Below are 15,595 nucleotides of genomic sequence, written 5' to 3'. Positions count from 1 at the left end.
TCCCTGATGATGATGAAGATGATGATGGTGGTGATGATGGTGATGGTGATGGTGATGATGTCCTACAGTCTCATGCTAACAGATTCATATATCACACTCATTAAGTTTAGGTCACTGCACCCTGAGACCGTCTGGAATCTGCCCTCCTCCTGCTTTCCCCTCACAATTTAAAGGGAAAGTTCACACAGAATGGAACATTTTTTACTCACTGTCACCTCAAAACTCAGGTTGGCGAGTTTTAATCTACAGAACCATTCTGTGATAAATGTGTGATGTTTCCATTTTGAGTGAACTCCATCTTACTTCCTCTCATTCCTCGCCAGACAATAAACAGTTAATTTACATCATTATCAGTAAAATAACATTGGTACTGATCCCCTGACAACAACTAACTACTTGAAGCAAATAAGTTGAAAAAAAAACAAACCCTGATACCACTTCCAGCTATCAACAATATTATTTCAAAACGGATAATCTGGATTTTTGGTACTCTTATTCCACTAATCACATGAGGTTAATCTCAAAGGACTTTTTCATGTGTGCAAAATGAAATTTATTTCAGCTCCTGTGCAGAAAAACTGTTTATGCATGCTTTGGTACATTTACACACCATTCTTCCTTCCTGCCAGTGCACGCTAATCGTCTTGGGGTCAGCAGTTCTCATCAGCCACTCACATCTTTTCAAAACATCTTTTGTTGTTGCGTTTCGTTTTGGAGCCTGAGCTTCTCTGGTTCGGCCGGCGACTCCCTTCATGCTGCTGTTATAAATGAGGCTCCACCAGCTGTCCGTCAGAGTTCACTCAGACACCAGCAAACATCAGCACCGGAGTGTGTGTGTGTGTGTGTGTGTGTGTGTGTGTGTGTGTGTGTGTGTGTGTGTGTGTGTGTGTGTGGGCGGAGGGAATCCCACCCGCTGCTGTTGCTATGGCTCAGGGTAGATCTGAATATTGATCACGAAGATCTTCCAAACAGCATTTTTACACAATCTGACGTTATAAAAAATAAATAAATCATTGTTTCATTCACTTCCTCCTTCCTGGTGAATCATCTCATTAACAAAGCTGTAATTACATCACAAACCTGTCAAATTTCTCCAATATGTTTCGGAATGATTATAGTTTTGCTTTGTTTGTTTGTTTTTTAATAAAAAAAGTACAGGTTTCCATTGCATTTGCTGCTTTTCCATGACCCCTAGAATTGCGTAAAACCCAAATATTGGAATAAAAAACTGGTGGTGGAAACAGCTACACTTGAAAAAACCTCTCAAATATCTAGCTCTCATGAGGTGGTTTTTCAGACGTATCCATATAGAGGTATATCGCAAAAGTGTCCTGGAAACACTTTTTTTGCTTTTACACATCAGCGGACGTGATCACGGGGTCACATGACCAGTTCACTGACCAGTAAAAATGGCGCATTATGATTGGACGGAAGGAACAGAGGGAATATTTTAGAAATAACGCTTTTATTTTGGGAAAAACTGTCATGGAAACGCAGCTGAGTGATAAATGTGAGTGCGACGTGGCTCTTCTACACTTGGCTGTGGCTACAAGTGAATCAGTGTGGCTCCAGCGGTCGTGGATGCTTGATGATAATTGGCTGCTGGGATCTAAAAGCCTGTGTGTGTGACTGTCTACATTCCTGGAGGGCCTCACGAACGAGTCGCCGCTGAAACCTGCTTACTAGAGAGTCGCTGAACCATGAGCTGCCACGGGTTTGACCTAATTTGCAGGGTTTTTTTTTCTCTTTTTCATCCGTTGCGTTAGCGCGACACACCATCAAGTCAAGTTAAGCCCTCTAAGCGTCACCATAATATCATTGGGAAAATATTTTCCTGACTGCTTAATAAAAAAAAGTTTGCACAAGCTTAACTTGTGACTGCAGCGTGCTGACAGCCGCGTCATCTTTTTAAATCTCTGATGATACTGCAAATAACATTAAAGATGCCGTCACGCACATCTGAGCTGAGTGATGATCAGATGTGGTGTTTCGTTCCAGGAAATCAAATTGCTCAGTGAAACCAGAAGTAGGGGCGACAGGAGATGCACTACTTTGTCTGCCTGGCCGCATGCAGAAAGCGTAAAGTCATTTGATTCAGACGTTGCATTTCTTTTGTTTTTATTTCTGTTTCGCAGGAAAGATAAAAATCCCTCTCCCCCCGCCGTGACCCTGAGCTCGGGAAGAAGCGGTTATGGAAAATGAATGAATTAATGATAAAAATCCTGCTTTTTCTAAGTTCTAAGTAACGCAGCAGTGAGTCAGCAGGTTTGGCTCGCCGGCTCCTTCACACACTTCGCTCTAAATGCACTCGGCTCTGGAGAGAACAGATGTCTCCTCCCTCCGTCATAGTAGCTCATCTGAGGAGCACAAGGTCTCTCAGCCGCGTCTGCAGCCCATGAAACAGACAACCACAGCCGGGCCTGCAGGATTTTAATATGCATGGTCATCAGGCCAAGTGCACAGTCACAGTCGGAGCTATTAATATGGAAACACTGGCTCTCCTCCTCCTCCTGCCTTCGACAGTCATTCTGTTTTTTTTTTTGTTTTTTTTAGAGAGAGTTTCTGCTCTCGGGCTCATTACGATGTGTGAGCCATCTGTGTGGTCGCAGCCTGCCAGCAAATCGATGCCTCCCTTCCCTCAGGGGGGGGGGGGGGGCTGGGGAGGGGGGGGGGACTGGGGAGGTGGCAGCAGATTGTACTCGCTGAAACATCTTTCGGGTTGTTGGTTAATCAGAAGGCCGGGTGGGGGACGGCGTGCATGAGCGGTGCTAAACGAGGCTGGGTGGGGGTGGGGCGGGAGTGGACGGGGGGGCCAAGCCGCAGAAGGACACAGCGGTCGAATGAAGGAACTTTACACCTTTGTTGCTGGCAGTGTTTGAACATTGTACCTGCTGAAAATAGCAAGCTGAGCGAAAGTTTGCACGGTTTCAACAGCGTGACTGATGACGTGCCTCCGTCCTCACCAGCACCACCATCAGTGTCTTAGGCCTGCAGGAACTGGAAGCTCCATCTTCACCCGGCTGACTCCCACCTGGAAGCGCCGTCTGTCCACAACACGTTTTAATACTTTACTTTTAATACTGCCTTTTGCTTTGACTGTGTGTTAAAACCCCCGGTGTCCTTCACACTGTTACTCATCCATCACTGCATACAGCTTATTACATTAGTGCAGCATCTATCTATCTATCTATCTATCTATCTATCTATCTATCTATCTATCTATCTATCTATCCATTGCCAGTCTTCACCCGGAAGTCCTGCCAACACCTGACTTGGCAGCACTAATCACTGGCTAGTGCAGCCAGACACTCGGTGCTCAGTTCTGCTTCTCGTCCAGATTGCCGCTGATAATGAGATCTGGACTGAAGAGGTGGCCTCTGATTGGACAGCAATTGGACTCGTTATTCAAACGAGGCCTGAAGTGGTGGACAAAATAGACGGGCAAAGAAAAACACCCTCCATGCGGTCACACAGCTGAGGCGAGCGCAAAGGTCTGGAGGTTTGTTTGGATCCGCTCTGAAGGTTCCACAAGTCAGGAGGGCTCAGGGGACTCGGGAGGGTGGAAGGCAGGAAACGCTTTCAATGTGTCACCACTAGGGGGATTAACTGGCCAGGCTCCATTGAATTTAATGTAAAAGAAAAATACAATAAATGTCCTGTAACTGAGGTGTCAATTGCATTTGTACACCAGTGTGCATTTTTGACTTGATTCTGTGCAACACACACACACACACACACACACACACACACACACACACACACCTCCCAAGGTGCCGTCTACAATCTAAACCTGCTGCTGGTTCATAATAACCCTCCACTGTTCTCTCTGCAGCCACGCGGAAATCTAATTACACCTCGGTCTCGTTGGCCTCCAGGGTTTCCACTCCATTCAGAGACCTGATATTCAATTACATCCAAAGCAGCCAGAGGGCGACGGAGGAGGCGGCTGTGAGAGGTGAAGTACAGGGACTCCAGTGAGAGTCTGTCAGCTGATTGACTGAGATCCTGCGGCTGATTGGACGCTGGATCTCGTCAGCAGCTCTCGACACAAACCCTGCAATGAAGTTGAGGGAATCACTCGGCGCTGCTCAGTGGGAGGCGGAGCTTCAGTGCCAGCTGTCTGGTTCTTTAAAATGCACATCATCATGTCGGTGAGCATTGCAATTTGCATTTTATTATTTCATTTTCTTTCTTGTGTGAATGTATTGATGTTTTGAATCGGGGAGGTCCTTTGTTAAGCCCTTGGGCTCCTAAGCTGTCCTGCGCATTTAAGATCTAATCTTGTTCATTTTAGATTGAATGTTTTCTCTTTTTTTCAACATTATGTGCAAATAAATTGATAAAAACAAAAGTTCAAAAAAAGGTATTTACTATAACACCCGAGACATTTAAGTCAACTGCATGAATAAATGCATCACTACAATGCGCCGCTTGTGCGTGTGTGTGCGTGTGTGTACGTGCCCACATCTGCGAGCGGCGGTGTGCGTTTTAGGAGGATGTGCGTTCTAAATTGTCGGTTGCCGTGCTCTAAAACGAAGACCCCCCCCCCACCCCCGAGATGTCACTTCCTGGCTAATTAGCGGCTCCAAAAGAGGAAACAAACACAACAAACTCCCTCTGATGCTTATCACAAAAAAAAAAACACAGAGCAGAAGGAGCTCAAAGTATTGCAGCGAGCGTGCAGGGACAGTTTCTGCACAAACACAAACACAAACTCCTTGACTCTTTGCACCCCCCCTAGTCCCCCCCCCACCGCCACCCCCACCCTCATGCGGCGGCCTTTGCGCTGGCTGCAAAACACTGCCTTTAATAATTCAGCAGCTCTGCAGCGAGCCTCGCGCTCTGCCTCAGTTGGTCCTGCAGAAAAGCCTGCTGGGATGCCCCCCCCCCGACCACCAGCCTCCTCCCCTCGAGCCCCCTCCTGCCTGCTCCTCCTCCAGCTCCACCCCCGCCCCTCCACACCTCCTCAAGCTGCGTGTCTTTGTGGAGGAGAAGGTCTTCTGGTCGGTCTGTGACCCTCCAGCTCTCCTCTCCTCCGCACCGGGGCTCCTGCACCCTCCTCCCCTGCCCCCCACCACACCCACCACCACCTGCCCACCCCCTCCTTCGTCCCCCCCACTGCGGCGCCATGAATCATTCCTCCTCGCCCCCCTCACACACACCCCCCCACTTATTTCCTTGTTTTCTCCGCCTCCGACTATCTGTTTCCGTCCCTTTCACTTTGCGCCTCAATTCGTCACTCCGGTCCGTTGCTCCATTTTCTACGATAACAAGGCCCGGTTGCTAATTCCTGTTTGTCACGCCGCCTCCGCTCCCGCCTCCGCTCCCGCCTCCTCTCCCGCCTCCCAGACCTTTTTCTCCATTGATTTATACAGCAGGGCAGAAAGGGCACCGCCAGGGCGATGCCATCTGCGTTCCGCCCTCCACCGGGGGAATTGTCAGCCTCCGTGCAAACATTAGGCCAGAGCACGCAGCACGCACACACACACACTCACACACACACACACACACACACACACACACACACACACACACACACACACACACAGACGGCCGATCAGGCTAATGCCTCTCCCTGCACACCTGCAGCTTTTAATTCACTTCGATTCCCCAAAACCTTTTAACGGCTTAAGGAACTTTGTGCAGTGCTCCAAAAACAGGATCTGACGTCAGCGACTACCTCTGTTATGATGTCAAGAGAGAGAGAGAGTGTCACATGCACGCTCAAACACACACACACACACACACACACACACACACACACACACACACACACACACACACATGCAAAAGGTTCATTATTCATCACGGCTTCCAAAGCGGCGCCTCACCAAAGCCCACAAGGGGACGAAAAATTGGGTTACGTTGTCATGAAAGACGTAGGTAATGACGATTCATCCCCAGCTGATGTTCGTGCAGATGGCAGAATAACTAGCGTGCGTGAGGTAAACAACATGGCTGCACTGGAATGACTAGTAGCTCACAATAGAAACCTTTTTAAGGCCTGCAAGGTGTCTGATGTTGCTCTGGAGCTGAGCAGAACTCATGTGGACTTCCTTCCTGCAGACCCCCCCGCCCCCTCCCAATAAAACATCTGAAGTGCCCATCACCCATGATGTCTGCAGCATTATTGGGAGGAAAGTGTTTGATGTTTCTTGAACGCTTTAAGAGATCTGATACTTAATACTACTCAATACTTCAACAAGCAAGATTCTGTTTTATTGATCTTGAGTTGACTGTTTACTAAGATCAGGCTGAGACGGAAGCCTGCACCTCATCCCACACCTGCAGTGGGCTCTGTTTTCAGCAGCAGCAGCAGCAGCAGCAGCAGCAGCAGCCCCTCACTGTCTGCAGTGGTAACGTGAGTGCAGCAACAAAACTATCTGCAGCGACATGATTTACAATTCTGTCTCCATGCAGTCTTTGCAAATGGGCTGCGTGCACATGCGTGCACTCGTGCGCGTGACTAATCCCACTCTTTAAATCTTCGCGGCAACGTTTCCACGTGACAGCACAGCAATTCAAAGTGGTGAAGGAAGATCTTTCCGTCTCTTTGAGTATACAAGTCAGTACAAAACAGCATTGAAATCGGGACGTTTTAGAGGTTGACTGTAACTCAGGCGAGTTTAACTCGCTGAACAGACTCTTTACGCAGCTGGAGTCAGATTACACAACAGACTTCTCATCGCACACCTGCAAAGACTCTCTGCTGTTTGTGCCAGAGATACAATTTAAAGAAAGACCTTGTCGTTCCTCATGGACAAGCATCCAGCGAAAGGTTTTTCCTTTCAGATAGCAGGCGTCCGCGCCACAGACATTCACAGTAGCAGACACACGCCTCATGATGTTGTTGTTGTTTTTATTGCATTTGTAAAGCCGTCAGACCTTGAACCTCCCCATTCAATTATCCCAAGCAAACAGAGTGCGCAGCTCCTCCAGCGTGCAGAGCTGCGGCTTGCAGGAGAGAGGAAAGAATGAAATCAAACAACTGCCTCCTGTTTACTGTTGATCTCACTGTTTTCACGCTCTGCTATGATCCTCCCCGGGGACGCGACGAGCAAATAAATTAGCGAGCCGGCAAGCGTCTTAATTAATGGGAGGCAGGCAGCAGCCCTCGCAGTCGACTCGAAGACGGAGAGCTCAGGCGGCTCGGCAACAACAGCCGCTAGCCAGTCAGAACTCTGAGTCTGATACAGCACATGTGGTCCGCAGTGAGGTAGCGAGGAGACTGAAGAGCACGAACACACACACACACACACACACACACACACACACACACACACTAACAAACACAAGCACGTGGTTTCTCAGCTGTAAGTGGCTGACATGTGTTTCATCTCTGCAGCGTGAATCTCTGAGAGACACCTGAGTCCCCTCCTCCCCTCTCCCAACTCTGCTGTCTCTCTGGATCATCAGCCATCAAGGATTCTTACTCGGACCAGCTCCCTGAACTAGATCCCTAAACTTTCAGCACAACCAGTGAGTGGCTCTAGCTATCCTCATGATGTCCCCAATACAACCCATCTTCAGTTGTGTGCCCCGACTTCATTGGGTCTTTCGGCCATTTACTCAAAAGACACCTCTGCCAAGGTTGGCCCACCACTGGCTGATGTTGCATCTTTGTGTTTCAGCGATAGATACTGACTGCTCCGTTCAGCTGCAGTGGGAAGTTCTTTCATTGCCTTCCGTTGGGCCTGTCCTCTGATGCCTGCCTACCTCCCTTAGGAGCCTGGTGGTGGAACTGGCTACAAAGCCTCTGCAGCCCACCTCCACTGGCAACACCTATACATACAGCCGCCAAGTCGGCATATCGCAGCCTCTTCCGCTGGAATGCCTCACCGATGACGTCCTCCCATGGGAATGTTAGCTCAACGATGAAGACACGCTGGCAGGACCTGGACCAGAGCACCAGGTCTCGGCCGAGTGGTTTCTCAGCTGTGGAGAAACTAGAGAACCACACAACCGACAACACTAAGTGGTGCCTGCCGAGCCTCTGCTGACTGGGCTCTGACTGGGAGCATCCTGGGACTCTTCCAGTCCAGCTGAGCCACAGCCGTGAACAGCTCAGGGGCTGCAGAGGGATTTGAGGTGGAATTTCAACTCTTAAATCCACCTCCATCTTCCTGTCATCCTCCAGTAGAAAGTGACTCTGGTAGAAAATCAGCTTCCTTCACAGATATGACAGGCAGGGACTCTGTGCTGGATTGATATATCTGGCATACAACATTTTGTGAGAATTCAACCACTGCTTCAGAAATTTTATTCTAAAGCAACTTCGGCGTCAATCTCTTCAGCACATCAGTCATTCTGGTACCCTATGTTAGTACATGTCCCACCTGTCAGCCTCCCTCCGCTCACCTCTCTCAAGCTATTGCCCCTCCCCCAACTTAGACCCAATAAAACCTTAGAAAGCACAAACCTCATTAGCTACGAGCGAGTCTACCTTGTTTTTCTCCGGGAAGACGAAAAGAGAGAAAGAATTCCCAGATGAACTGAACCATGGCAGGTTTCTTTACCTCTTTGCCATTTTCTCTGACTTGCATTCATTTCCTCTCGTTGCTGGCCTTCCACCTGCCATTTACATGAAACATTATGCGAACTAAATGGAACTCAATTTAAAAAAGGAAAAAAAAAATGTCATGCACCGAGGCAGAGAATTTGGTTTTCTCAGTCCCCTTTCCCCGAGGCCCCCCTTCACCCGTATACAATCAATTTCCAGGAAAACAAATTGCGCTATGAGGCGGCTCAGGTCTCCTGGTAATGGATCCATTGTAAGCGTCAGTTTACCATTGATCACAGTGGAACCAGCTGTCGGTAGCCTGGGGACTTTCTCAGCCCTCATCTTTCCTCCTCGTCCACAGGGGAGGAGAGATGAGGAAAGAGCAGCCAGGCGGTTCAACCGAAAAAACAAAAACAAGTGCAGACCATTCATAAATCCATGCCTTGTTTTCACACAGGGAGTGTGGCTCCTGTGAGGAAGGTTTTCCATGCTTTTAATGAGCTGCACTCAGCTTCCTGCGATACTCCATGAGTTGAAAAAGTCCATTTACAACGTTGGTGTCTTTTTTTTTTTACCAGGCCTACGATGTGGTTTGCAATGAAAGCATATATTCCAGATCACATCAATTTGGCCACTATTGAAAGTGAAAATTCATTAAAATTGACTGCAGTGAACTGCCTGCTAATATAAACACAATAGGAACAGGACTTCTCAACTTTATATGGCGTTCACAGCTGTTCTCTCTGGGTGACTCAGTGACTCAAAAACCTCGATTCTCTTTAATGAGACAGCAGCAGCAGCAGCATCGCCGGGACACAGTCATCATCTCTTGCCTCGGCCCTCAGTTCCAACAGCTCCAACACTGGCCGAGGTTCACGTGCACTCTGACGACAACGCTTTGCGTCTGCACTTCGCTCCTTCACTTTCTGGTTTTCCTTTGAGGGGTAAAAATAGTCGAGCGATGCTGACTGATAAAAAAAGATGTTGTGAAGCAGCTCAGGGAGGCGGTCCTATAATTATGCTGCAGAAGGGGAAGTTTTTGACAGCTGAGCCAACACAGTGATAAAACACCGACTCCGTAGATGAAAGTGCAGAGTTTGCCGGCAAACTGACACCACAAGGTGAAGGCGGAGAATCGCGAAACATTGTTCTGCGTTGTTTTACTCTCCACTGTGCATTTCACCTTCAGGTATAACAAATGTACTGAATGAAGAAAGACAAGAAGAAGAAAGGTTTGAAGCTCCTAATGGTTCGCCTCAGTTGCACAATTAAAAACGTCTTTTCGCCTGCGTCAGGGTTTTCAGGACGACGACTCCTCGGAGGGAGATCGATAGCGCAACTTTACTGCAGTGAGGTAGAATATCAAGAGCAGCTGTAACTTTAAAGCTGCAGGACGCTAATCAGTTGGTTTGAAAGAGACTGAAACTGGCACGTGGGGACAATACAAACAATACAAATGACAAACATTTCAAACAACATTGAGAAATGGAGGGAAATGATGAGATCAACTTTTAAATCTGATCTTTTGTTCAATTTGCTTCTGATTCCAAAAGCAAAAGAAATATGTTTAAAGTAGAATAAACGCCAAAATTGCTTAAAGTTTTTGCGTTTATGTTTTTCATCTGTAGGAACCATTCAGTCCTGAACATCACAATTTCCTCATCATGCTTGAAAACCACAAGAGGCCAAACACTGTAAATCGGTCGTTTTCTGCCACATTAAGTGGCAACATGTTTTTGTCCACATTCCCTGTTTACTGCTGCTGATCATGAGATCCTCTGGTTGAAGTTGTGCAGCCGCCTGCGTGCACGACCACATGGTCTCCACCGAACATAAAGGGTTTATCAACACGGCGCAGAGTCACTGGTGTAATGAGCATTATTCCGCTCGCTCGGCCCCTTTGGCATGTCACTTTTTTGTTCTTGTGATGCTGAGTTAGTTCGTTGAAGGTAGTCCAGTTTAAGATCGAGTGCTTGTGTGTGTTTTGGTTTTCTGTTGCTTCTGGATTTTAGATCGTAGTATTTATAACAGTGATTGTACAATATAGTGACCGTACAGCTGATCCAGTTGCACTAAACAACAGTACTAGGAACCACTGTTCTCTGTAGCGCGCATGGCTCTCCAGCACTTTCCTTCAGCTTGTGTGCCCAGCTCCGACCCAGTTTGTTCCTTACCTGCTTTTGCTGTCTGCCAGCCAGCCTTCTGTCCCTGACTTCGACAATCTGCCTTCTGTCCACTAGTCTCCGAACCTGGTCTCCAAACCTGGTCTGTTCCTGACCAGCCGTCGGAGACTGACTCCCAGGTAACCAGACCGCCTTCCGTCCTTGACGGCGCTCTCATCTGTCGGTTCGAGCGCCACCAGCTAGGACGATAAACCAATGTCCTGAGGTCAGTTCCAGCTCCGTGGTCCGCCGAGTTTCATACACCAAAGACTCAGTTCACTGCAAAAGCAGAATACTCCTGGTGGTCACGTGATGGAAGATCAGCTTCAAGGAGCCACTCCAAGTGTTTCTGCTACTTCTGATTATGCCACGCGAGGCTGACACTTCTATTTCTGTGACAGCCTGCGTCATCTTGGTGGTTCTGGTGAGGAGGAGGAGTACGAGAGTTATGCATCTGGTGTGAGAATCAGTGAGGGCTGAAGATAACCTCACCGGAGGAGCTTCAGGAGGTGGAAATAGCAGCTTTGTATGATGCAGTACAAATGTAGCTGATGATGTAAGTCAGTGACGATGAGGTTCCTCAAAATTGTCTTCCAAAAAATCTGCCATGTATTTTCGCAGTGCAGTTTTTGCAACATAAATTATTAGATTTATTGGGTGCACGTGGACACCATTGGTCTTTTAAGATGATCTTCACCGTGGAGGCTTTTAAAGCTTGTAAATGACCTACAAGTCCGTTTTTTTTTCGCATGGAGGCGAAAGGCCAAACTGCAAAGAGAGAGCTGCCTTTGTAAGAACACCAACGTACTGTGGACAAGGCCTTGTACAGAGGTTTCCCGAGGGGAAACCCTCAGTGTGCAGTCAGGCTGCAGAAGAAGAAAAAGATTTTTGGAAAAAATGAGAAGAAAAAAAAAGAAAACTTCCACTGAAACATAATTGTGCTGTTGGTCCGTGTGGCGTTCAAAGAAAATGAGGAAACGTGCCAGACGTTGTTGGAGCTGTGATGCCTCGCTAGCGCTGTATGAGAAATCAAGACCTCACCCACAAAGAGGGAACCTCAAGCGTGTTCAACGGTGCCGTCTCAGCGGAGCACCTACTGCTGAGAGCAGAGATATGCAAAGCTGCAAAACAATGCAAGGAGTCAAAGTGCCATCAGCCCCATTCTGTCAACCGTGAGATACTATAGCAATGCTACCAAGTCCTGTGCAGAGCAGATGCCATTTATTATGTAATTGCCAGTGAATGGGCAGTAGTGACTGGGCAAATGCCGTCAAATCACCAGATTTGAGAACAGTGTTCTCCTCTTTGGCCCCAGAGGGGAAAACACGACAAAGAACAGACGAGCAAAGCTTTTGCATACCAGAGGCCGACCAGTGTGTGGCCCCATTCTGCTACCCACCTCCCAGCTACTCCTCACAGAATCACAGGAAGGAGCAGGCACGGTACGACCGGCAGCTATGCAGAGTGGGTTGGAGTGAGTTGACGTGAGGAGGTTTTTAATGTAAAGAAGGCAGCACTTCATACTTCCTGTCTCACAAGGTGTCTGTTTCCTCACCTGAGGAGGGAAGAAAGTGACACAAGAAAATAAAAAAAAACCTTCTTGACAAAGATGTCGGTCAACTTGTCATCCAAAAAATAAAAAATAAAAAATAAATGAAAGAAAACACTGCCGGGGTGAAACCAGCTGATCAGTCAGTGCCAAGACGGTGAGATTCTATGTCTGCGCGTTGCATCCGCCTACGTCTGTGTTGCAACGTGTTGCAATAGCTGGCATGAATAAATGAAAGACGACCTCCTAACGCGTTCTGGACTACAACGCTGAGATGACAGAAAGAAAGAAAAAGTCAGAGACACGCTGCGCTTTGGACTCGTCCAACAGAGACGTTTTTGGAAATGAGCAATGACTGACTGACCTGCGCTGTGAAGCACTGCCAAGAGCAGCTTACACACAGTGACACACAATCATTGGACATTTGGACCGGCAGATTAAGTCTTATCTGATTATTAGAATCAGTAGGCGATGGTTTAAAAAGAAAATGACACACATCTGGACTGATTAGGGGGAAAAAATGGACAATGGACAAAATAACAGAAAAAGGGAGCGAAAATCTAAAAGAACCGCAAGTCATGTGAAGAGGCGGCGGAAAGTGAATTGTTTTGATTTATGGGTCCGACACCGTTAGGACCCACGCAGTGTTCCCACCGGCAACGTGATATTTACCAATATAAACAGACTGCAGAGGAAAGGAGGAGGAAACAAATGAATAAATGATTGTGTTTTCCACCCGGCGGCAGACAGAGTGGGTGGTGGTAATGGCAGCGAGGGTCGGAGGAAGGGGGGGGTCGATCGTCCCAGTGAGGTGGAGGAGACCAAGGGAGGAAGTGGAAGGGTTGGGACGAACCAAGGAGCTTTTGGGTGGAAGGGAAAAAGGGGGTGGAGACAGGGGGATCGGGGGAGCCAATCAGAGGAGGGGCTGATATGGAGCAGGAGTTTGTTGCGGCACAGATTTGATGGATGGCCTGGAGATGCTGCAGCACTGTGGAAACATCTCTGTGGGCTTCTGAGATTCATCATTTGTTTTTCTGCTCGGCACTTTTGCTCTTCTGCGTCGAATAAATGAAAGTGTGAACACAGCAGAAGCCAGCGAATGCAGCAATGAACCTCGCTGAACTTGTTAGCAGTTACATTTAAAGAGAAAAATGATTGAACGGTTATATTAAATAGTCATGAAGCACTTTGGTGCACCAGATTGTGTGTTCTCGACCCCACCACACCGTGGACTTCAAAGCTGTTGGTTGTAGTATTTACTGACATCAAACACGTATGACCGACCACTCGGCGGAAAACCTTGAGAACAGAGCATTTCATCATAACCAGGGTTGGCCACAACAACCCCTGCTGCAAATCCTGAAGATCCTTTAGATGCACAGGGGGCGGTCTGACCTTGACTCAACGCACAAGTATTCATATATGGAGCAGACAGTTTATGAATATTCAAACACCTCTTGCACCACTTATAAACACTAAGACAACTGCAACTGGGGCGTGACCTCACTGTAAATCATGGAGGCATTGTGACGTGCTCACTGGAAGTGTTTCTATGGCCACATCAGTCAAGGCTTGACAATTGCCAAAGGTTGAAATCCTCCCAAAAGGTCAGACAACAAAAAATGCGGCTACGCCTCCTTTCAGGATCCGTCACCTGATATTTCCAACACTGCGCAAACCTAATCCCTGTTTTCCACTTGAGAGCCGCCGTGTGCCGTCTGGCTCTGTGACCCTGAACACACACAGCCAACTGCAACTTCCTGTCTGCCCTCAAGCTGAGACACTTCAGGAATAAATCATTCACCAGTCTTGTCTGCCACAATTATAACATATGATCTGATACAGGACATGATATAATAATATATTATGTGTTTATGCATGTGTACTATATCTAATAATATATTATTTACTTATATATTATGATATAAAAAAGACACGTAAAATTATTAAGACAAAAAAATCTGCATATATTTTACAGTTAAAACAATCATTGATGAATGGTGTTGCATCGGTGTTGATGAACTTTGCTAAGCCCTGTTTTTTTTTTATTTCATGATTTCCAGCTCAGCTCCTCCCATCTGCAGCAGCTCCAAAGTCACAGTGCAGAAAGATGCCATCCACAAAAAACGGTGGATTATTTATAACTGGCTTTTGCTTTATGTATCTGGGTTAAAATCGCTGTTAATTAGTGGCTCGCACTGCGCAGAAAGAATAAACGAGGGAGGACACGGAGAGAAGGAGGGGAGGAGGAGCTGCGCAGGTCTCATCCGTTTCTCTCCTCACAGCGTTGAAAAAAAGTCTCTCCTCTCCTTCTGTCACTGGCCTGATTTCCACTGCCACTGCACCCTCCACATTCCAGCCCATTCATTTTCCTGCTGCAATGTTTAATTTCTACCCTTCAAACCTCAGCCTCAATCCTTGATCATTCACAGTTCGTCCTCCCTCCAATTCTTATGTCTTCTAGACAGACGGTTGTTGGCGACTCTGCTGGTTGATCTACCGGCCGCACAATCACCTGCTGCCTCCTCGAGCTTTGCAGCCCTTTGTGACAACTTTGACACAGCACAATGCGAATGCATCATGCACATTTTGCCCTGAATAGAAAAAGGCAAATTGGGTTGGAGTTTAGAAAGCAAACAACAGCAACAACAGCAACAACAACAACAACAACAACAACAACAACAACAACAGGACAGTCAGAAAGTGCAACTCTTGCCAAATTTAAGCCAAGCGCTCAAACACAACCTTGTGTGCCAAGAGACAAACGACAAACTCAAAAACCACCTTGTGTCCAATAATAGCTTCAAAAAAATGTGCTTCACACAAAAAGGCTGATTGGCTGGATGCGTGTTTGAGATATTTTAAGAGGGTCTGAAGCAAATTGAGAAATCTTTATGGACGCCTCCACTGACGGCGGTGAAATGCGGTGTTGTTTTAAGAGAGTTCTTTTTTTAGGGCAGCCGTCGCTATTGTGTTGTTTACAAAGCGTTGCTCATGGTGAAGCCATCCAGCTGGCTGCAGCACAGCGCAACGCTCGCTGCTAGTTGGCGCATCTGTGAGGCAGCCAGTCGGGACCTGAAACCGTCAGATCAGCCGTCGCTCCGCGCCTCCTTTCTGATCATGTGTGGGCTTCCTGCTCTATATGGGCGGACAGGTAGGTGCTGCGCCGCACGCTCCTTCCCTCCTGCCTGGCATTGAGGCCAAGAGACACAAAACAAGAGGTGGAAAAAAGAAATAGGCCGCTCGGATGCAAATATAGAACTTATTCTTGGAGCTAAACGCAGAGGAACAACTTCTTTGGCAAGAGCACAGAGTGACGTTTGCACAGGTGTGCAGTCGAGCAAAACTATTCGCGGAAACATGAACAGTTTAGATTAAAGCTTC

General features: G+C 47.5%; 1 protein-coding gene across 1 annotated transcript in view; it reads right to left on the bottom strand.

Annotated features, from left to right (window-relative positions):
- Positions 1 to 15,595, bottom strand: part of tmem163a (transmembrane protein 163a) — a 30,836-nt gene that overhangs the window by 8,776 nt on the left and 6,465 nt on the right. The window lies entirely within an intron of this gene.

Source organism: Nelusetta ayraudi, unplaced genomic scaffold (assembly GCF_046127955.1).
Source record: "Nelusetta ayraudi isolate G7.1 ecotype Tasmania unplaced genomic scaffold, CSIRO-AGI_Nayr_v1 ptg000102l, whole genome shotgun sequence".
Classification (NCBI taxonomy): Eukaryota; Metazoa; Chordata; class Actinopteri; order Tetraodontiformes; family Monacanthidae; genus Nelusetta; species Nelusetta ayraudi.
This window is presented reverse-complemented; position numbering and strand designations above follow the sequence as displayed.